Here is a 25,437-nt window from a genome sequence, read left to right as displayed (position 1 = left end):
CTATTTTCAGTTTTTGTTGACTGGCATTTTATTGATTTTTTAATATATATTTAACACATTCTTGTTAGATACGTGAAAAACTAAAACACTATCACAGTGAGACATCATAATTTGATATACAGCTCAGTGCACCACAGAGATTATCAGCATATCCTGCATTTCTTCATTGGACAGGAGAAAATAAATAAAAAGCTAATATTATTCTCATAGAAACTGTAGCCTATCCTCTAGATATACACTTGTACTCCTTTTTAATGCCAAGCAAATTGATTTTGTTGTTGCCCCATTTGCCTTTTTCCTCTGATGGTGTCTGAGGGTGCTTCCAGAGAGGCTTCATCTCACAGCATAGCTGGCTGAGAGAAGATGTGCAGCATGCTAACATTCAGGGACTTTATTCATGAGCCTGGCAGTTATCATATCACACATCCCAGCCTATGATGAGGTCTCATGTCCCACGGTCAAAAAATCATTAACTGATTTTCCCCACACAGTTCATTTGTATGCTAAGCCAGCAAATGGTCCTTACTTCAACAACACATCTAAGAATGAGGCTCTTCTTTATCAAGTTTTGTATTCTAAGGGTTTAATCAAAATGACAGCTGGTCATTTTGACTCTTCGTGTGCATAATGGAGAGAAGTAAGAATTCTGAGAGGGTAAATCCTGTCATCTGCTTTGGACATCTATTTAAAAATGTGATAATTTTCTTCTGGAGATGTCTCTTTCTGCAGACAGAACATAGATGCTGAGGATGGGTTTAATGTTCCTTAGGAATCAGCCTACAACATTGTGTCTGTGAGGTTAAGTGACTTCTGGAAATGCCATTTTCCCTACCTTGTGTAAAGGAAGACTAGCTTTGACTACCTCATATAATACAAACAACTTACAGACGCTTAAATACATATGAAATGAGTACCCTGGTATGTGAATACCTTGGTTGACAGAATTTACACCTGTGGGTAAGTGGTTTGTGGAACAGGAGTCCCTACTATTTATATTTGTTCAGGTATCTAGCCATTTTGTGGTACTCAACATACATTAAATAAATGTACAGATAGTAGCATAATGTCCAGTGCACCTTCTTTTTTCTCTACAGTGGATACCCACAGATATCATAACTGATTAAAAAAATATCATATTCTTTTCCAGTTTTTGGCATAGATGTCATCTCAGTGATTTTCTGTGACAGTGAATTTCCCTGGCTGACCACACAATGACTTAAAAAAAAAAAAAAATATTATAATTGTGTTCCATTCTACTGACTTTTAATTACATTGAAAGACTCACTGTGTTATGGGATCATTATGCATTATGCCACTGCTACTCTGCCACAGGATAATGAGGAGGGACTTTTCAGTCAGAATTTTTAGTGCCTTGGCTAAGTCCCTTCTAATTCAGTTCAGTTCAGCATTAAATAATGTTAGGCTTTGTAATTTCTCATCAAATGCTAAGTCTGACATGCTTCTTGCCGGACACCTTCATGGCTCATCTCCAAATTTTTCATTTGGTACAAGACAGACTCTGATTTCAGGCATCTAAAAGTGAAAACTCTAAATTCAGCATATAGGAATCGGTATTTTTTTAAAGCAAACCACTTCATGCAAAGTTGCTGTTTCTTTATTTTCTCTAGGTTATTACCAAATGCAGATACAGTGGTACTCTCTTGAGATTAGAACATATATTTTTTTCTTAAAAGTTTTAAAGATATGTAGATCTTAAAATTATTATTTTTTTTTTTGTTATTTTTCTTCTCCCTTTTTTTTTGTTTTTTTCCCATGTCTTATTCTGTGGTAACCTTTAGAGGAATGTAAGGAAAGTTATCTCTGCAGATTGGTCATGTTGCACTCTTTTTTTTTTAATATTAAGCCAGTGTTCTAGGGATTTTCAATGTGCCTTTCAACAGGCAGATTTTTTTTTCTCTGTGACACGGCTTACCTTCTTATTTCCCTTTCACTGTAGTAATTCTGATTATAAAACAAAAATCTATGTGGTCAGCCACTAAACTGGTCACAGCTCTTATCTTGATATATTTTCCTAGGATACTGAAAATCCTTCAGGTATGTTTGTTTTGCCTATATGTTCAAACCACTGTTGCTTACTTTTTTTGGTTTGGTTTGGTTTTTGCTTTTTTTATGTTACCCAGTCTTCCCCCTTAACTTTCACAATCAAAGCAGGACACAGTTTACTTCCCGTGATTGTCTGGGCAAGTTAGTGTTATTTCAAAAATGTAAGATGAAACTCTCAGTCTCTAGACTTCTTTCGATGTGGCAAAGTATAGTTTCTGGCTTTTGGTCTTTTAATGTAGGTCTCAAGTTTCTTAGAGAGTGCTGTGTTTCGTGGTCTACAGTATACAGGACATGTGAAGCAGATACCATGTTCCACTTCTGGACCACAAATCTAAACATCTCTTTCCTGAAATTTCAGAGGACTGTGTTCCACTGTGTTTGGTTAACCAGCTATGCCACTCTAGTCTTCTGCTTCTTTAAATTCAAGCCCTGCCATTTTCTCAGTCAAGTCAACACGAGTTTTTGAAAGTAATTTCAGCAGATTAAGACCCATAGGATTGGGACAAGTGTTAATGTAAAGCCTGTAGTGCTAAATCCTGTGAGATAGTGGCCACAAAATCACTCACAGGAGATGTTTGGCACTCAGGGACAGTGCTCAGCATCTTAATGAAGTACATAAACCCTCATCACACAAAAGCCAATATTTGCACCTAGTTTTCACAAGAAAAATTGATTCTGTGGAGCTGAATCTGCAAGTAAAACTGTTTCTGTTAGAACTCATGCCAGGAAAAGATTCTGGGTTGGTTTTTTTCTGTACTCTGTGTGTATATACTCACTTGGCGGGCTTCTCCAAGGAAGTGTTTTCACATCAAGCAAGTGTATTGGCAAAGATGTCAATAGGTATCCCAGAGTAGCCTAGCATTTAAAATGTTGTAGCGCCTTCCTCTTCCTCATCAGTCTTTCAGTATTTGTGGAAGATCATCCTCTGGCAAGCAAAAAAAAAAAAAAAGTCTTAAATAAAAATCTTAATACATATAATGAAGTAGAAAATGATTAAATTCCTGAAATTCCTTTAACAATTCGTGTAAAATTGATCATAACATATGAAGTGCATCAAACTTGTTTCCAAATATGTCAGTAGCTCCCAGGATAGATGTTTGTTTGTTTTGTTGTAGGTTTTTGTTTGTTTGTTTGTGGTTTTGGTTTTTTGTTGTTGATTGTTTGTTTGTTTGTTTGTTTTAATGTATATGTTAAACTTATGGCCCTGATGAAAGGCTCAGTAAATACTGATAAACTTATTATAGGGAGAAGTGATTCTGGTTCTTACTGCCCAGGAGACCATGGTGCAGGTCTCAAGGATATTGCCCTGTGCCAGAATCCCTCTGGCCTTAATGGAAGGATCTCTTTCCTTATGGTGACAATGGCTCATGATCATGTTGCAGAATTGAGTGAGGTCATTCCTGTGGCTGTAGGCAGTATTTCTAAAGTCTTGTAGACCTAAACAATGAGGTCTTTGGATCTTCTGCTACAAGGTGTAGTGTCAAATAGTTCTACATCAAAAGGGAGAAGGCAATACAGAAACTTCTGGGTTTGGCTTATTCTTCATGAACATGCATGCATATATTTTTGAACCAAGAATACATTGTCCATACCACAATCTAAGAAGAGATTTACTTTGATTTTTATAACTCATTATAATATCACTTATCATTTTTTAATATTATCATCAAAGGATTCTTGAAATCTTCCACATACAACCTTGATACATAGTCACTGGCTTGATTAGCCAACTATTGACCCTAACATCGTTAGTAACTCTACAAAATCAGATCAAGGTCTTCATGCAAAGGAAAAACAAAAGAAAGTAAAGTCTTGAGTTAAAAAATCAAAGGCATTATAGTTATATCTAGATATGTATTTTTTTTTCACACACACATAGCACATTTGCCTATATGCATGGATTCATTATTTTGCCTGTGCTTGTGGTCCTTTAAGTTTTAGTCTTGGTGAAACTTGACTTGTACAAATTCAAATTTTAAGCACCCAGGCTAATTCCTCATGGAGATTTTATATACCGTAGGACACTGACAAAGTGTAGGACTCAATCCCTCTGCAAAATTTTAGCATGGAGACACTGAAAGAGCCAGCTATCTCATAACAATTACTGCACATACAATTACTTTCCAAGAAAGTGACAGAAGAACTTTAAATTTTAAACTCATCAAATAGCTAATAAATCTTTTAGATGAATAATTTTTCAAAGAAAGGAGCCTGAAGCAAGCTCAGGGTGGCCTGTAAAGGAATAAATCAACAATCTTACTTGTTTACTATTCTAATCTAATCTCTTACCTTCTCCAAATAGTTACCTCTTTCTAAGAGATTTGGATTCTGATTAAGTAAAGTGCTTAAGTATCTGGTCAATTTTAACTTGAGGATGTGCTTTATGAGAGCATGTCTTCTGGGTACTACTTCCTCCATCCTTCTCCCTGATGATTCATCTAGTTGAGAAACGGGAAAAAAATCATAATATTGTTTTCATCATTTTCATATCGTGTTCAATTTCATATCATTGTTCAATTTGGATTTTCAGCAATCAAGCACCTTAACTAAACAGTTTGCATTCAACTCATAGAGATAAATATGTAGAAAGAGATGAACAGCTGTGAAATTTCAAGTTATTGAGATTTGCTTGTACAAATTTAAATATTCTTTCTGTTAAAACAAGAAAGAGGAAGTTATAATATTTTATATATTAGTTTAGTAGTAGGCTAATTTGCTTTTGAAGTGAGAGATGAAGTTTAATTCTCTCTCACACTAAGGGTTTTCATATTCAGATCCTCCATTACACAGGATAAAACTTCACCCTCTAAATTATTATGGTAAGAACATTTTTACACCTGTTGCTATGGTAATAACAGTGGTTCAGTTAAATAACGGTGTTTCTACCACAAAAAAAAAAAAAAAAAAAAAAAGAACAATTAGAACATTTCTCTAGTTTAAAGTAGATTATTTTCTGCACAGACAAGGTCAGCACAGCAGAGAACGGACAAAGCATAAGAGTGACTCCTGCCAAAAGTTCAATGGTAATGAAATTATATTGCCTCTTAAGTGATGTTTTAGATACTTCTTTATTTTGCTGTTTCACTAGGAAAAAGGGGGAATTGTTAAGTGGATAAGCAAAGGAAAGGTGAAGTGACAAACTGAAAACTGAGAAAAAGATTAGGGGACAAATCAGCTACTTGGGAATAGGATATTCAGAACCATGAGTTTTGATGTTTTCATTGCAGTGTTTGATCCCTGCTTGAACAATCAGTTCTGGATGGTCTACTCTGCCTACAGTCCCTTTCCTCAAAGCCATACTGAAAGAAGGGCAAACTGTCTGAAATAATTGCATGTTTCTGACTTTGGGCAAAATAAAACTGGATTGGGGTAGATCCTGTCACAGGGGAAAACCAGTCAGTTTGTGTGGTTCAAACCACATTCAGATTGAAGCAGTTCATTGATTTATTAACAACCTGTTAGCAAAGATCAATAATATCAGAAGTGATAAATCACAATATTAGACTGTTACAAAGTGTTAAACTGCTATGCATTTCCCAGCCCCCGTATCTAATCCCCAGAAGGACATAGCTCCCAGGTAACCCCCCTCTGCCCCAGCCTGTGGATCATGAGCACTCCCTCTGTAGGGGTGGCACATGGCCGGGTAGGGGCTGCTGCCTGGGGCCACTGCTGCCGGGGCCACTGCTGTGGCAGGAACCCCGCCAGGGTCGCCTCCGCCTGACAACTCTTCATCCTACCTCTATGCTTCTTTTTCAGGCTGGCTCTATCTGCATTTCTGTTTCTAGTCCTGTGCTCACAATGCACAGGTGTTTCACGAGCACTCACAGTTCTGCCCTAGCAGCTGGGGGTATCGGGGCCACTCCAAGTGTGGGTCATGCAAGCACCCCACAAACCCTCTATACTCTTTCCAGCAATCGCTTCATGAACAGTTTTCTACAAGAGATTTTGTAGCTTTGACCTTTCTTTTCTCCCTGAAATTTCATGAAAAGGAACTGAATAAGCTACTTGTTGAAATTTATTTACACTGGTTATTACTGAGAAAAATACACATGCATATCAAAATTAAAATGATGTGAAGTCTCTTAGGGAAAATATTCCTGAGTCCTCAGACTCTAAGCTATGAAAATTGAGTCATTTGATTTTTTCGGAATTTGGCTCAACATTTTATAAAGTAGAAATTAATGAGCCCTGAGCACTATCAAACTTTAATGAAGAGTATATAAACTTTTTGTAAAATCAACTCCAAAACAATCTTGTAGAACAGATATGTAATGCAAAAGATACCACCGTCCACTGCTTAAATAATTTCATAGTTTTGCATGTTTTTTAAAAAATATTTCTTTCTTGACTTGAATTTAATTGGGGATTTCATCAAATTTGAAGTATTCATTATTCAAATATTTAAAATGGCCAAATAAAAGCAAAGAAAAAGATGTGTTATTATTTTAGACATTGTGATGGTAGACTAGAAATTCTATCCAATTATACTAGGATATGAATCCATCCTTATCAGCTAAGAAATATAGTTTTAAAGTTCAGTTCAAGTGCATTTCAATGTCTGACCCAACCATTCAAGGAAATCCAGCACAAATTTCCACCTCATTAGTAAATTTTTTAGGAGGGAGTCCCGGTGTATTTGAAGGTATCTAATTGAAAGTATACTTAATTTTGTTTTCTACTAAGTGAATATTTTATTTTTAATATACCTTCTCAACTCTTGAAACAATAGCTGTCATTTGGCCGACTAGTTTCAAGTAAGTGAAATGGGACATTTATTCTTGTGAAGGCATTAATTTCATGTATGTATATGAAAATTATGGCATCAAATCTAAATTGATCAGCTTGTAGTTCCTCTATATTTTCTGGGAAAATTAATACACCCTGTTCTAAATGAAGTGTCCCAAATAAGAAGGATTAATTGCATATTTCTCTCCATTCACTGTAAAAGAGAAGGAAGGCTAAATGGCTAATTTGATCAGTCTCCTCACCTTCAGGCAGCTAAAGTTACAGCAATGTCTCTTGCAGGGCATAATTTTCCAGTTCGTACTATTTGTTCTTTTTATTTCTACTGTGCGAGTCCACAGATCATCTGTCCATTCTGCCCCAAAAGCTGCTCTCTTGTCTATCAATGGCATCCTAGCTTTGCAACTGGAGTAGCTATGTAAAAACTTCTGAAAAGTAGGAGATAAAGATGTAAAGTACTTTAACTTCAAGCTGAGGAACATTATACTGCCCACTTCATAACTTTCTTTATCTTCCTTCCGTTGAATGCTAATTTTCTTCATGAAAATGCTAAACTAAAATTAGAGTCTACATATGGATTTCAGAGATCTTTATTATCTCTTTGCTTTTTAACTTCAGCCAGTCTTGTATAAACAGTGCCTATATACAGAATAACTGATGTGTAAAACAGGTGTTGTCTGAAAGATGCTAATAGTAGTACTTACAGTACATGGATAGTGTTTGAATTCAATTTGACACTTTGAGCACAAAAGCTTTCGTGCAGCCCTCATTTTGCTTTACATATGTATTTTGCTCTCTTTACCCCAAATGTATCTCCCAATTCCATCATAAATATGTGTGACAGCATTATTTTCCTTGAACGTATCTTCAGATCTTTTCTAAAATGGTAACACTGGTGCATGAATAATTGTAGCCACCACATGGTCAAAATGTGTGCCAGTACTGGGCAACAAGCCATCAGGGAAACAAGATTTGGACCTTCCAATGAGAGCAAGGGGCAAGAGTTAAGCATTCTATGGGAGAGGTAAATGACTTGTGTGTGCTGATTTGCAGTATTAAGGTAGCAGAGTTGATGATCTGGAAGGTATCTGTCAATAATATGGTCCTAAATATGATATCCATGCAGCTGTTATCTTTTACAAAATAAAGTACAATTAAGATCATATTATGGACTTGATTTAATACTGTGATTGGCAATAATTAACATACTAACACCGTATAATGCAAAGCTGTCAGTTGTCAGGAGAGGTAATATGTCTGACTGGAATGTAACATGTTAAATGATTTCCTTCTTTACATGAACCACAGGAATTATTTTACCTTGGTTAAATTTAATTTTTGGGAATATAGTGATGACCTAAGTCTTCGGATTTTATAAGGTGATTTTTATCATCTGCTAATTCTCTATTTTTTTTACCTTCTATAACATTATTGTTTTCTAATTGTTTCAAAAACTTAAAATGTAATAAAAGCGTTACTCAAATATCCAAAGTGCCAAACTGCCTTTTAAGCGTTATATTCTGAATTTTGATAAAATAATAAGTAAGTAGGCTTTAATAAACAGATTATTATCTTCTGTGAATAGAGCTGGCTTCAACTATTCATTGCAAACAATCTATTTGATGAATATTTCAATTTCTTTTTCTGTTTCCCAATTGTTTGTGAAGAGTTTGATTTTCATAAATTTGTTCATTTGTTCATTCTTGGACTATCTGACTAGCTTCTGAAAACAGTGAGTTACAGCAGAACATTTTATTGCAATAGCCTTTCTCCATACGAGGAATTTTTAAATGTGTTGCGTACTTAAATAATCAGTTCCATTTGTAAAAACAATACTTTATTAGTGTATAATAGATTACATATTTTAAGATGAGAACTGCATGTGTCAGAGAAATGTTACCCTCCCTGAGGTGCAGGCACATGTATTTGCTTTATAAACTTACCAGTTTGATAAAATGCCAGGCAGGAATGGATTGAACTAAGGGAGAAAGTAGGTCTCCGTGACACCTGGCTTTTTACATAACAAACACAGAAGTGTTTGCATAAATGGACAAAGTGAGAGAAAAAGTGAAGAGCAAGGATGCTTATCGTACTTATTGTTTCCCGTTATAGACTGAATGAAATCGAGTCCATTATTAACTTCGTGGGCTGTTCCTGCTGTTGCATGTCTGATTACAAGACCAAACATGGGTTCACCTGGGAACGAAAATTTGCAGCACACTGTAAGCTATCACTACTACTTGCCTTATTATATTTTAATCAATGCTGCTTTCCTCATAGTCATCCTCTGTCTCCCTCAGTGTTGCTTCTCTTGGGGTACATTGCTAATATTTAGAACCAACCACAAGAATGGCTCCCAATCTAACTTTTAGTTCACCTTCCTAGAGGAAGTTCTTATATTTAGAAGTGACTCCATAAGCTTTGCTTTTTCCATTGAAGAACCTCTGGTCTGTTTTTTCTAAGTTTATTCCTTACAGCAGAGCAGAGAGACCAGAAGTCTTCTCTCCTTTGTATCATCACTCTGGCCAAATTAAGGCTTCTGATTGTTTTCCCTTTTATATTCCTTCTACTAGCAGTTTCTGTACCAGTAGTAGTTTTTGGTCCATTGATTTTCTGCACTGAAACCTGTTAGCAGAGTTAGTCCACAACATATTCTTTGTTTTTTAATTATTGTTCACACTTCTCCTGGATATTATTCTTTGACGTCTCTCCCATTAACTGTTTTTGTTTTCTGACTTAATTTCTCCTTGAATTTACGTTTTTGTTGTCCATCCATTTCTTCTACCACTCTCCATTCTGGATGGATGGAAATTCCTGGTTCCCCAAGAACCCAGTCCTCTATTGCTAGACAAAGTGATCTGTCTAGTGAGCTTTTACTCTTTGGCCAAAATGACCCAATACTCTCCAACCTACTATTGTACTACTTACATTCCTGTTGCCTAAAGGCAACCTCTGTCCTTGTCATGTATCTAGAACCCTAGCAAAATGCCTTTTATACACAGCCACCAATTCCTGCTCTATTACACCTATTGCTTTTGCATAGTTTCACATTTAATGGCAGATTTCTTCTTCAGCTTTACAGGCAATAGCTTTAGATATCAATTCTGGATTTCACTAACATTAGGAACTGAGTAAAGGAAAGAGAGTCAAGGAAAAAAGAAATAATGGATGGCTGTTGAAAGAAAAAAGTTGTCAAGATATTTATTAGGCCAGTAATTCAAACTAAGGGATCTGTTGGAAGTAATTGTGGATTCATCTGTGTTCATTTGCTTGGATTTGCTCATGTGCTGGGTTTTCTTCCAGCGGGACCAAAGCACAGAAGGAACAGAGGGAATGGTGTGCGCTTGAAACTTGTCCTGACAGGCACGCACATGTTCTTGTATGCTGGAATATATCCATGCACATTCAAAACCTCCATAGAAAATGTCAAAAGCTGAGATGCATATTTTCCCCTCAAGTGATAAATTTGGTGAGATAAGTAGCTTTTCCAGTGCATCTTTTTCTCAGCACTGTCTAACAGAATTTGGTTCCACTAAAATGTTTTGTGGAACTCTGAGGAAAGCTAAAAAATTCAAGCTGAAAATTTAGGGTAGATTAGCAGCATCAGTATTCTGTGTGTGGATGTAGATAGTTCTAATGTAATGATGATTCCTTTGTGTAAGAATTTTAAGTCTTTTCCTCTAGAAACTATTTTATTTTTGTTTTCTATTGTCTAACTTGGAAGAGAAATACAATTACCATTACAAGACCACACAAGCAGAGCACTTTCAAGCTGATAAATCTTCATTAAAGCTTCAGATTTAATCTGGACATTTGGCAAGTATCCTTGTTAGAGGTTAATTTTGTCTATGACACTTCTAAATATAAGAGACATCAAGATAAACACAGATAAACTCTAACACCAATAGTTTTCTTCTTTTAATAAATGACCATCTGTAGAAGATTTGTGTAAAAATAAGCCACCAACTTCTTGTAGTTAGGTTTGGTTTTCTTCTTATCCAACCTATTCTGTTGAAGAAGAGTACATGGGGTTGACTTGCCTTACCAGGTGTTGTCATGCAGTGCATTCTCATTTTGCTCCAATGGGATATATGAACTATATTTTCTTCGCAGATGTTAACGGGAATTATATGTTTGAAGCTGCTTTCTGGGACGAGAATACAGTCCAGCTTCTTTCAGTACTCCACAGTAGCCAGAAATGTACAAACAGAAGCTTATACCCATAAAACCTCTCTGGTTCAAGCGCAATGACCTTATAGGGAAAAAAGAAAAAAAAAAGTTAGGAATTAATAAAATTTGGCTTTAAAGAAATTTAAAATTAATAATTTGTATTTAATTTGAATGTCTACTTTTGAATTATTTGAATAGGCAGAAGAATTTATTTTTACCTTGGATTTATTTTGAATCATTTGAAGCTGAAGGCCTAAAGTTATTGCTTTAGTATCAACTGTATTGAGTCTCAGCTCTCTCTGATTCACTTCAGTGGGACTATTAGTGCCTTTACCATCCACAGCGATACTGCTGGGACAAAAAAATATCATATCAATAAGAATTTTGAAAATTTATATAAAAAAATATTTTACCTAGTTCCTTGTTTAGATTTTGAGATTGGATAGCCAATTTTTAGAGTCCTCTTTTGAAAACCATGATGCCTAACTTCAACATTGAAAAAAAAAAAGACACATTTATTTATTTAAGTACATACTTTTCCTTATTTATAGCAAAACAAATTTATGATAAAAGATAAAACCTTTACCTTCTTTGGTGACACTTTTAAAAAGTCATACTCTCCTGCATTCTTATATCTCTAGTTATTTTAAAGTTTGCTAGATAAGACCAAAACCAGCAAATTTCATTTCTCTAAGAAGATTTTTTCTGGACAACTTATTTTACAGGCTAATTTAGCAAAATACATTCCTGAAAAAGAAAAAGGTCATCAGAATGTATATTAGAATGGGCATTTTGATGTGCAGTCGGCATTTACACAGTAGAAACACTGTTGTAGGTTATAACTGAGATTATAAAGCAAGATTTATACTAAGCCAGCTGGTCTAGAGATAAAAAGAAAACTTCCAAGCTCCTCGAAATAGATCTCTTCATGGCAAAATATCTAAGATTTTCCTCAACCAAGATAAACAATGTTCAATGGACAGCATTCATCAAGAAAGGAGAAAACAAACAGACAAAAGAACCCCAGATCTAATCAGACTTGTTAAATCTGGCCCTTAAACCATCTTGATTTTCAATGATTTTTCCTTCTTGTTTTCTTTGTTTCTTTTTTTCTTCCTTATTTGCTTTGCTCTGTTTAAAAGCTATTGTTTTTGTAGGTTTCTGCACTGAAATAATCTGAGATACTCATGCAGAATATGTTATACATGAGTGTTTTCTGTGTACACATCAGATTTACACGTTTTCCATTAATGCTCTTGTGCTGAATTAAGCAACCTCCATAAGAAAATGATTACTATATATCATCTTCCAGTGCCCGATAACTGACACATTTCACTTCCAAAAACCAGTGGGGTATGAAACAACAAAGCAAGGCACCTAGCAACCAAACAGTAAAGAAGAGAGGAAAGAAAGAAAAAGGGAAAAGAAACCCACAAAATAGTGAACAGAACATATTGTATAATGAAAAACCTTTTCAAACAGTGAAATCTTTTTAAAAAACAACAAAAAAGTTTGAAAATGCTGAATTTTTCTGTGAAAAACAATGGCATTTTTAACAGAACTCCTCCAAATGTATCTGCAATGCTGTACTGTCCAGAAAACAGGACAGAGAATGGGAAAATCCATTTCTACCTATTCTGTTCCACAGAATACAGGAAAGACAAAGAGAGCTTGGACTTTTTTAATCTTTTATTCTCCCACAGGTTATACTTTTGGGGCATATAAAGCTGCTCCACTGCACCAAATGCTCCTGTTTTCCAAAACTACTTCTCTGTTCTGCCCTCGCTTAAGCAGTTTGCATCATCAAGAGTTGAGGATGAGCTCAAGCTCTGTAAGGAGCTGCAACTGCACTATCTTCCCTAGAAGGCTGCGTATGAGCTTTCAAATTTTGCTCACAAAGCTTTCACCAGTTTTACAGCTGTGAAATATTATCAGAAAAAGAGTAGCTTCAACCTATTACCTAACCTGGAATACTTGGGGAGATTTCGCATGGCATACACTGTTATCTGAACAAGAGAAATGTTGTGCAGCATACCAATAATTAACAAAATCGATGAATTATTGCTTTGTGCCAAGATAGCACAAAGGTGTGTTTATCTTGCATACCACATCTGGACTGATAAGCCTAACTGATAGAAAACACAGCTATTTTCTCTCCAGTAAATTATCATGCATGTAAGTTGTGCTTTTCAAATTCACTTGCATCAGTAGCTCTCCTTGGAGTTTTTTGGAGACTGACTGGAATTTCTGACTCATTATTAATAAATATTTTAGGGAATAATGTAACAAAAACTCAAAGGTTTTCAGTTGAAAAACAAACAAAAAAACCACAACAAGAAATAATTACCTGTGATAATATCAGTGAGAAAGAATAATCTTACAGTGTCACTTGACAAACTATGAACACAAAAAACTCACAGAAGTTCATCTTTGGTACAACTAAAGTCATGCAACTCCAGATACAGAGGTGTCGTTTTCTTTGTAAAAAATGGTTTTACAGTATATGCCAAGAGCCCTCTAAAGAACAACTGAAACCGCCCAACCCCAGCACGCGCTGTCCAAAATCCCTGTTAGTGGTTTAGTCTCAATGCTCCCATTATCTACTTTCTACTTTTAGTGTTAGTGTCCTTTTTTTTACAATATTTCATTTCCCTTCCCCTTGGAAGCAAAAACACAGTTAAAATAATATCTCAAGCCACATATGTAGGTATAGATTTTTGAGAAGGAAAATAAGCTAATTTTTAGGAATACAGCAATCATCCCTATTCACAAAAATGAGAGTAGCAGACAGATGTTTTTTAAACGTGTTCATAAAAAAGATCTAACAACAGAAATTCTGCTATTTCCCTGAGTTACTTTTTTTTCCAGCAATTAGCTATGCACAGTTTAAGAAATATTTTTTCATAATAACTAATTCAAATCTCCCTTTCTGCAAATTAAGTCGATTATGATTTGTTCTGTCCTCGGGTAAAGTGGAGATCATGAATTGTCTTTCTAATAATCTTTTACATATTTGAAGACTATTTTAATGTCTCCCTTTAGTCTTCTTTCCTAGACTAAACAAAGCAGTGTTTTCAGCTTGTCTTCACAGGTTATTCTTCCTAAATCCCTCATTATTATTTTACTCTTCAATTTTGTTCCAGTATTCCTACAATTTACTTAAACTTTGGTGTGTAGAACTCAGCATAATAATCCTTCTGAGGCCTCGTCAATGCTAAACTGATCAAAGTAATTTAAATTATTATCTCCCCTGTTGAACATGCAATGTTCCTATTTTACTATGTCTGTTTTCTGTATCTGGTCTAATGACCTGAGTGAACTCCTAATCCATTCTTGCTATATCCTCATCTGGACCCATCAGGCAAACAGCACAGTCCATAGGCAGCTGGCACCATCTTCCTTAAGAGGTGGCAGCTCAGGAGAACTTCGGGCTCATATGAGGAACCTGTGACTGTATAGTTTCTTCTTTGTTGCTTCACCCAGGATACAAACAATCAGTGACACCTGAAGCACAAGTGGAATGGGGAGAGGCTGCATGGCAGGGGGCTGCTCTCCCATGTGGCTGTTCCTGCCTATGGCATTTAGCTGAGATGCGTGCATGACTCTGTGCATGTTCCTGCACCAAGCACCCAACTAATAACAAGTTTAACTTCATGGTATTCACACTTTAAGGATGAGCACTTCTTAAATCCGTCAGCAGAAAACAATTCTGTGCCTCCATTGGCATTTTTTAAAATTGCCTGTGGTCTACATTGTGTGCAGAAGGGCATTTAAGGTCACCTGGATGAGACAGGTCCCCACTACAGTAAGATAATCTAGAGGTGGAAGTGATGAGGAGATAAGCCATGGTTAGACTATTGCCAGGTCAGAGCAGGATCCAGCTAAATGTGAAATGCAGTCTTAATCCATTTCAGAAAGCATTTACTTTTTCCTAAGAGGTATTATGTTGTTGACTTCCATGCAGTTTGTGTTGCACTTTTACCTCAGGTGATCTGCAATTCTTTGTCTGGCCCAGGTATTCCCTGGTTTATGTATGTACTAGAAAGCAAGTGTACTACTTTGCATTTGCCTTTATTGAATTTAGTACCCTTTGCTTCAGAACATTTCTTGGGTTTGGATATAAATTTTGCTGATTTATTCCCTAGTACCTGAGTGGTACCACTACTTCCACACATATTTGTGTTTTACAATAGTAGCCTAACCTATTAGAATGCTTCCTGGAACAAAAAGCTGAGACCCAGGTAATGCCCCTTTTTGGCCCCTCCTCTACTAGTTGCCTGGTCTCTTGATGTAGATATTGAGAGTCTCTCCTGCCTGGGGAGCAAAAAGAAAACAGTAATTCACTTGGCTAAATGGTACATTTTTCTAGCTCAGAGCATAACTGAACCACACACTAGATAGTGTTTGTTGATTTCCTTGAGTCATTCTGCAGCTCTTGATTATAATATTGGGTTGTTCATTTATCATCTCAGCAACGTCTGTGACTTCTCTGTATTAAAGCAGTAAATGCTGTCATTTGACATGGGACTTTGGAAGAGGTTTCATGAGAAATGAACCAAAAGGTTTATGGTCCTGTTGTTCTTCTCCACATATGCACTATCTCATGTCTGACACAAACGGAAATGTTTGTTACTACTTTCAACTTAATTTTACTTTATTCCTCTTGGAGCTGTTGGTAGATTGGAAGTAGAGCTTCTGTGTTGTATTGGGCGAGCTCTTGGAACATCTTTGGAAGCACTTTCTTCTGTAGTGGTCTGTTTCATGCAAACTAAATGCCATTACGCTGTAGGCTTAGATGAACTTAGTCGAAAGGAAAACTCACTAAAAGGAAATTGGTCTTGTTTTAACCAAAACCAGGACAGGTGTCCATTGTCATTGTCATGTTCTTGTGAACACTACAAATTACCATGACCATCGCCTTCCATGCTATGGTGAATGAATAGTCCAATCATCCTGAGATACTTTTTGCCCCATAGTGGCTTCATAGTTAGGAACTTCAGCTTTGCTGTCATCTGGCAATCATCTGTGAAATGTGTTCTGGGTATTTGATTTCTTTTATCACAAACCAGGTCTTATCTCTACTGAACTTTACAATTTAAAATCTTTCTGTCATAAATATGAATGTTCTGTCAAACTCCAGTAGTTCTCAGCAAGTCTGCCACACTGTACAATGGAGAACAAAGGTTCTAAGCTTTCATGTGTTGACCTTTTTTTTTTTCAAACATGATATCTAGTTTAGTCTCTCTTTTATTTTAACTGATACATATTTATTGTAGAGGGGATTAATTATCCTCTCTTCAGTGTCTTCCAGTGAGTTACTTACTCTTCATTATCTTTAGAGCCAGTGCAACACAACAGGCACGCTTATGGTACAATTCATGTGACATCTATTGTCGTAAGACAAATCATACTTCAGAAATACTTATTTTTTTCCACAATTATAAAGGAAGTTTGTCATGGTTTGTTCACATATAGTTCAGACTTGCACCTTAGGAACCCGAGAAAAAGCGTAGACAAGATATTTGAGCAACAGCTCCCTTTTATGTACACAGAAGACACATTGTTCAGACTTGCAAAACACGAACCAGCATCTTTTTCCTCCTCTATCACTTCAGTGATATAAAGATATAGTGATATAAAGAAATAGTATCCAATACCATAACCTACTTTATAGTAATTTAATTTTGCCTGCATCAGTTTCTGAGAATGTCATATGTAAGAAATGCTCCTAAAGTAAAGAAATATCACATCTATTGCCTCCTTCCCATCCATCAGCATAGTTGCCTTCTGTATTCCTCGCATTCCACAGTTTGTTCACTTGCCTTCATTGCATTCTTGAGAATCAACATAATTAATTCATACTATGAGTTTCAGCTGTTTGTCACTTTAGCAATAATATATATATTTATATACACACACATACACATATATATATTATTTTAACTGGCCATGAAGAAGTATCTTCTACTAATCTTGAAGATAAACATATGATTTACAGTCATTCATCTGGCAGCTTATGGGAGCCAGTTAGCTTTTCAATTTTCCAAATTCTATATTCACTGTAGTACTTTAATAATAAATTGCATGTTTGTTGGGCTGCATTTATTTTTTACAATGCTTTTATCTTATTTATATATTTATTCCACTGTTAGAGTGAATTGTCTCGACAGCTCTTTCTCCTATATGGAGTCTGATTTATATCCTAAAACACAACTATGAGACTAAGCACTGCTGTTACTATTGATCATTTTCTGATTCATAACAGATTCTCAGGCACTGTAGCCTGTCATATTACACTGAAAAAAAGATGAACATTTTTAATTGCTTCTGTTCCCCGCTCGCCCCCGACAAAAAAAAAAAAAAAGAAAAAAAAAGTGGGTGCATTTGTCTTACACCCAGCAATGGAGACAAAACAATACTTCACTTAATTCTTTTGATGCAAGTTCCTAAAAGAAGACTACATAGACTTTATATAAATAGTTCTAAATGCCTCTCAGTGTCTCTCAGCTTTTTTCACTCTTTTTCAGTTTTATTGGTGCATGGTCTATGCCCTTTACTTTTCATTTGGGAGATGTCTTAACTTTATAATTAGCCTTTGGCCACATGAAGCTTATGTTCCTGAAACTAGGTATAGATGACTTCTGGGGAGCAGAGAATTAACTCTCCTTTTATGCAGCTGCTTTGCAACACAAAGTAACTTCCAACGAGTTTGACATTCTCCACTGGAGTCGGCTCTTTTGCCAGACTTTATCCAAGTGAAAGAGAGAACTTAATCTCCAGAGCCCCGCAGGGACCATTCAAGTAGGATTCCTCTAGCCAGTCCACCTGAGGGCTTTAGATAGCCCTTCTGCATGTGTCACCTTTTTGCTCAAGAGTCTCACATTGACAATTCATATTACATTGTGCATTTTCTTATCACCTTTTCTTGTGAAGTGTTTTACTTTCTCTATGGTCACTGAAATAGCACCTGATGATGCACCAATTTAGCTGACAATCTATTTCAACTGTTATGTGTTGTTAGAACAAAATCAACTGTGACTTATGGAAGTATTCACTCTGCTCTCCACAGCCTATTGAAAGCTATTGAAAGTATGCTTTGATATTAAGTGATTCTGAACAAAACAAAACAAAATAGAGCATATAGGTCTGAGATTTGCCATAAAGGTTCAGTTTGCAGTACATCTGGGGATGTTATTTGACGAAAATGACTAAGAAAAGATGCATACATTAGAATTGCAATAAACATACAAGGGATACACAGGTAATTTAGGAAAACAAAGAAAGAAAAATTGCTTTTTGTTTTCTTGTAGAAGAAGGTTGTAAATCTAATATTATTAAATGAAACACTATGACAATAGCTTATTAACAAGCAGTAAAAAATGAAATTTATAAAATAAAGCAAAAGCTCTGGACCTATAATTTGAAGAGAAGAAAAGAGAAGAAAAGAAAAATAACTAAAGATACGAGATACACTATTTCTACATTAAATAAAAATAAAGCTTTTCACTTTTACAGCTACACACATCCAAAAAAATTAAAATAATTCCAGCAGAAATAATGGTTTTCCTTACACATGGCTGAAAATCTTATCTTAAATATAAGTTGTTCTGAATTCTGGGTTCATATTAATAAAATAAACTTATTCTTTTTTTATATATTTCGAAAAACAAGATTACATTGAAATTTTTCATGTCCTTGATATTTTATTCAGCCAAGACTATTTTCTGTTTAATGTGCCCATTCCTGAATGTGAGTTATCTGTAGGGATTCTTCATTTCATATACTAGTCTTCCTTTTAATGGCACATTGATAAAAAATTCTTGTAAACATTCTTCTAAAAAAAGATTCAAGAATTTTTACAAAACCCTTTCAGTTGTAGGACTTCTGACTGAATGTTCTTCTGATGTTACTCCTTTTGAATCTAAAACCAGCTGAAATGTTGAATCTTTTTTTTTTTTAATTTATTATGCTTGAGTGAGACCATGGTTTTAAATACTAAAATGCAAGTAAGTTTCAAAACGACCAAACTGAATTGTTTTCATTTATCCAAAGTATTATTCCTTGATTTTTGTTTTAACATCCACAACCAGAAACACAAAGTGTATCTCATAAGTGCTTTATCCCCGCACTCTCATTTTTCTCCTAAATAGAGAAGCCTGGGCATAGGCAATAAACACAAAATTATAACTAGATACTTATTATATATAATAGTTATGTCTTATAACTGTGTTTATAAAAACATGCGATATTATAGTTGAAACTATCTGAGAAAATTGGCATTTTTACATCAACAAAGACTAGTTCATCCTTAACCCCTCCTACCTAACAATAATTTTAATAAACACAACCAAAAAACCCAGAGAATCTCAACAATATATGGACTGATGTATCTTGCTAGAATATGTGTCTCCATGTCTCCTTCTGTGAAGTAGGACGTAATCAACCAAGTTTTTTCATACTTCCTTTGCTAAAATATTGCAATTCCATAAGCATTCTCAAAACAAACAAACAAACAAACAAAAACAATTGAACAGAGGCAAGAGCTGCATCTAAAAAGTAATAAAGTTCCAGAATTCCAAGCCTGGCTTCCTGTTTTCAATGAAGTTTAGCTCTAAAACATGGTTGAATTACAGCCTGAGCTGCAGTCCTGCAACAGCTTCTACTTGTGCAGAACAAAGAACAGCTTCTGCTCCAGTGAGTTTGGACGCTCAACCCTTCTCCCTTTGTGTGAGGGAAAAAAAGGAAAAAAGCTTTATGAGGACATCGCTGAATTTATTACTCATTTATTGTAGACACATTTTGTCAATAGGAAGTGAGCGACAGTGACATCAAATATTTGAAGAATCAGGGACTAATAAAAGCCACAGCCCAGTAAGCAAACATCCTTGAAAAATTACCCTAATTAAAACTTTGTCACACTTGATAATGAGATATTTGCTTCCATGGACTTTTCTGTTTTCCTTTCATGAAGATGATGAGGTAGATGTCGATTTTAATTTACTAGTATCATATAGATTTTCCTTTGGTAATACCTTTACAGATCAGTATCCTCCAGGCCTGTAAGTAACGACTGGTGTCAACTATACAGCCTCTTCCTTAAGGTTAACCAAGCAATGTGTCTTTCTGAAAAATCATGATTGCATAGTAATCAAGAACAAAGCATAGTAATTTTTCACAGTAGAGAAATATTAAACTGCTAATGAGCATATTTAAATGGGTTTTCCTTCTGTCAAAAGGATTTCATAAATAATCAAGATTGAATAAGTTATTTAATAATTAACTGAAACCTAAACCAGTAACTATCTGAATCTCTCTCATAAAACATGGAATAGTAAACTCTGCTCTTAAATGCTATGCTTGATGAGAATTCTGCAGATGAGACAGTGTTCATGCCTTGGCCTTTCTGCCCTTGAAAGCTTTTGAGACTGAAAAAAAGAGACTTCTGTACAGACTATGTAAAAAGGTAGTCTTTGAAATTCTCCTTGATGTGGTATTTTAGGCTTGTTAGAAGGGTGAATTTAAGTACCATGTCAAGTCATAATCCAGTTCCTGAATTCTCTGTTTTTTCTTTAAGTCATCCCCCACCGCAACAAAAACGAGCTCACAGTTTGCTATAATTCAAGCACTGTTGAGTAATGAGGGTTTGCATTATTTTTGCAAAGGAAAGATTTTGTGGACAGAAGTGAATGCAAATATTAGTCTAAATACACCCTTTCTATTTTTTCAGAGAAGTAATCATCTTCCAGGTAATTGTAAACATTATTTCTGTATTGTCAGAATAAGGCTGAGTACAGGAAACCATCACTCTCATGCACAACATGCTTTTTAAGTTGTTATTTTTAAAAAATAATGCATCCTGATGCACTACAACAATGATCTGGTTTATCCTGTTGTTAAGAATGGATAATATTTCAGCTTTTCCCCCACTTTCTGAGTTCATTGTCAGCTTGAAAATAGCTGCAAGTAAAGTAAATTGAAAATAGACAAAATAAAACCCCTAAAACCTTATTGGCTGAGAGAAAATGTACAGTTTAAAAGTAAACAGAGGTGGATAGTTTATGATTTTGAGAGAGAAGAGAATCTATTTTTCCTTTTTGTAATATAGTGACAAACTAGTGAGGTCATTTAATGAAAAATCACATAACTGAGCATTAGATAAAAGAATTATCTTGTTTTCAGAACTAATTGTCCATCAGGAATCTTTTAAAATTGCCTTTAGCTGTATGTTCAAAGTTAAAAAAAAAGAAAAAAGAAAAAAGTAGCCTATTCAGGATTCAGATAGGTGGCTTTTTACTATTTTATCTCAACAACAGAGTGAAATAACGTTCTAAATAAATAAAAAAAAGTTTTGAATATACTAGTGACTACACCAGTACAATGCTTTATTAAAATTAGTCAGATTTAGCTAACCTATTAATTCATTATTACAAAGTAATTTTTATTAAAAATATATTTAAAACAAATTTGTTACTAACTGAAGAATCAAGCTCAATACTTTTGTAACCGCTTTTCCCGAGGTAGGATTTGATTCACTGAGGCTGCTTTTGTGAGTAAAGTCTTCACAAACATACTTAAGACCTCAGCTTTCATTACTCAGAAGGGAACAAAAGCATCTGATAGAGCTCAGTAAGCTGAAAAGAAGGTAGAGACTGCACAATATGCAGAGGAACCACTGATGCAATCACTAAATAGAAAATTTCCCATTAAATTATGGGAGTAGGAGAGCAGGAATTTATCTTTGCGAATACACATGTGAAGAAATTAAGAAACCAAGGTTCTCAGAGCATTATTATGTATATTACCTGCCCTAATCCAAATCAATGGGGCTGAATGTGACTGAAATTTGGACCTTACACTTATGCACAAATATAAACAGCAAAAAGCTCTTGACACAAACTGAAGATCTATGTTCACTATGAACAATGAGAATCAATTAGTGTTTCTTAAAGAAAAACAACTTCATGAGTTTTTTACACAGGAGGTGAAATATTGAGAAAAATGACTGATGCAAGCAAAGGTAGCTCCCATATATTCCATCAATGGGCACTTTACCCATACTCACTATATCTCACTAGGTCACTAGATGATTTCACAGTGCAAATCTTCCAAATCTGATAGATTCAGTTATGGGGTTTGCAAATATCAGTGTTTATGGGGTCGCTTTCATTGGAAAGCCACACAAAAAATATAACTGCTGTATGTATTGAAAATGTTATAAGATTGAGATCTACAAGTAGTCTCAGATTCATCCCTGTAGGTTATGAATACAAAAACATGTCTTATATTAATGAAAATAATAACAAAAGCAAGCAATTTTCCAGATTAGATAACTGAAAAATAGCTGCAAGACCTTCTGCAAAATTTCATATTAAGCCAACATCACCTTCCTTTAGGTCTCCACTCAAGCAGATACTGTCATTGTACATAAGATGATTAGAGTTTCAGATCTAAAAGCAAAATCCTGTGGAAACTAAAAGAAAAAATAATGAAAACGATAGATGTAACACAAAGCTCACTGTTAAAATCTGGATCTTAAAGGGATTGATACAGAAGCTGGAGATAAAGAATGACACCTGGAATGAGGCTTGCAGTGGGAAAAGTGGAGATTATTACAAACTTCTCAGCAAAAACTAAAGCACGCTTTTGTAAGTTGCTCTACTGGCAAAAAATAAAATTTATATATACACATATATATCTCTCTCTATATATGTATCAGCCTTCATGGTAGTTGAAGCTTGGTGTTCTACTGACAAAATGACTGTTGGTTGAACTAAATTGTGTCAAATTGCATGCAGTAGTTATATAATGTATATTACTGTCCATGAGAGACAAGGATGAGGCCACTCATTTTACTCGGGACTGAAAGATGGATTTAAATTATACTTCTAGGGATAAAAGGCTAGCACTTCATTAAGGAAGCTGCTCAACCTTCATGCTTACTCCAGTTTTAAAACTATTATCCTACAATCACAGTGAATACCTTTGAAATAATATTGCAGTCATTCTTTGATAAGAAAGCCTGCTTTTTTCCTTTGCTCTGCCTTGCAACTAAGTAGCAGATACATAATTTATATTAACCTTGACTTGTTCTTCACCTACAGATTCTCGTGATTTTATATCATAAGGGAGAATCCTTTTTTCTTTACAAGTGAAAACATGAATTAAGTGTTTTCCTTGTACGGATTCTTTCTTTTATTTTTTTTTTTTTCAGAGGAATCAGGGTTCATATAGCACTGTTCCTAGCTTGCAAGAAGTAGCAGCTTGTTTCTAGCCTTCAGACTTGTCCAGAATCAATCTTGTCACTTTGGCTTGGATTTGCATAATATTCCTCCCTGTGTGAGTTTCTGTGGCTTGTCTGCAGCAGTACTATAGGGTGCAATGGGGAGTTCTCTTCAAAAACTGATGACACAAAAGTATCATTGGTGTTTTCAGGTGCTCATTTTTACAAACCTATGTTCTTTGCAGAGTGCTGAAAACAGTACTTTCAAAAGTTGCACACAATTACATTAAGAGCTGTGTGAGTACTGAAAGCATTGTCATTAGAATGTCTTATTTCCTCAGTACAAAGGCTCTGTGGTTCACTGCCCTTCTGATATTTCAATTATTTGGTTGTAATCATGTAGCAAAGCCGATATTGATTTCCTGGGTATTCAAATTACACTTCTAAATGCAAGAGCCAGTAAAAGGGCTTTATCATTTAAAATTATACACTATTTGGTGAAGCCAGCTGGTTCCAGTGCAAAGGAACATATTCTTTTATTTGAAAAGAGACAGTATAAAGAATATCTGTGGGAGTGTTTCTTTAAGGCTATATAAAAATTTAATAAGCCTTACTTATTTTGAGAAATACCTTGATCTCAAGTAGCTTCTGAAACTCACTCAATGTGAATAAAACAACCTAAAGCAGTCCTTTGGACCTGATACATATACCAGTGCATTTTTAATTGTACATTTATGTGTACATCAATATATGGATGTTAAAAATCCACAACTTTCAATTTTGATACGTCAGACAGCAGTGATCTGCTATCCCATTTGTCATTCCTCTTTAACATGACACAGCCAGTACTCCCTTCCCAATATAAGGCAAAAAAAAATCTGCGAGAAGTTGATTCCTTCAACAAAGTGAATCTGAAATACACTTGCACGATTTTGGAAAACCTCCGTCATACACTCAAATGTTCTTCAAATTCCAAATGTCTCTTCCTTGTCCAGTCCAAACTAGAGGGTGATGGTCTAAATGCAGAGATACTCTATCAAATCACATGGTGAGAGCTTCACAGCAGACAGTGTTTGAGATTGTCAGTCCTGCTTGGCTGTGAACACTCACCATTTCACTAATTTTGCCTTATTCAGTGAAGCAGACTTCCAATGCAGCTTTCAGATTTCCTAATTTTACTTTCCTCATAAAACTTGTCCCTCCTAAACAGAAGGAAAGCTCTTTGACTGCATCCTCTTAATAATTTATTTCTGTGTTTCCTTGTTTCCTCATCTTTATTTATTTTCCTTCCTTTTCCAGGAGAACCCTTAGGCAAGGAAAACCTTAAAACATTTTTTTTTTAAATTATTATTCTTTAAAATGTAGCATGTCTTCTAAGCATAAAGCTGTATGCATATATATGCATAATGCTTTTTGGAGGAAGCTAAAGGAGTTTAGAATCCTTGGTTACAGTTAGCTAGCACACATTAAAAAAAATCCCAGACTGCACAGTTGGCAGTACAAGTATTCAATACAAAACTCTAAGAGGTTTGAAGAATGCTTACAGATGCAATTGATTGCTAATAAGCTACTGCTATCATTACTATAGAAATCAAAGAAGTTAAAATGTGTGAAAACTTACGAAAAATCTAATCCTCACTGAAAATAAAGCAGCATATCTGGTCATCTGAAAGCTAGTGAGGGAATTTTTTTTTTTTTGTGATGGATTACAGAAATTTTTATACAGTAGAATATTGAAATGTGATGGATTTTATTAAAAATTCCCTGGTTTTCTTAGGTGCTATTTAGTTTTTAAAAATTCCTTTTGGTTTAACATGTTCTTTACAATCTGTGTTGGTATAATTCAAAGAAAATCTAATGCACGTACTCTTAATGGTTGATACTTGTTTTGAAAAGAAAATGTGCAGTGTCTTCAATTGTCTGTGTTTATCAGAAAGGTTAATAATCCAGTATTATTTCCTTTCTCCCTACTTCCTCTGGTAAATTCCCAGTGTCAAAAGACTTAAGAGTTTAAAAACCAATCAAATATAACAATTTATATTTCAAAAATACTTCTTCACTCATTTCCTTTCTCAGACTGATGCTGAAGTAAGTCAATGTCATGCAGCTCCATGTTAAATCCATGACTTTGATAGTCAGAACATCCTTATTTCATATAAGCTGTGAAAAGAACCTCAGAATAATAATACTTCGAAACTGGAACAAATGACAGAGCTGCTGTCACATCACCCCTATACAGG

This window comes from Caloenas nicobarica, chromosome 3, assembly GCF_036013445.1.
Source record: "Caloenas nicobarica isolate bCalNic1 chromosome 3, bCalNic1.hap1, whole genome shotgun sequence".
In the NCBI taxonomy this organism is placed as follows: Eukaryota; Metazoa; Chordata; class Aves; order Columbiformes; family Columbidae; genus Caloenas; species Caloenas nicobarica.
The sequence above is the reverse complement of the archived record's forward strand: the minus strand, read 5'-3'. Positions refer to the sequence as shown.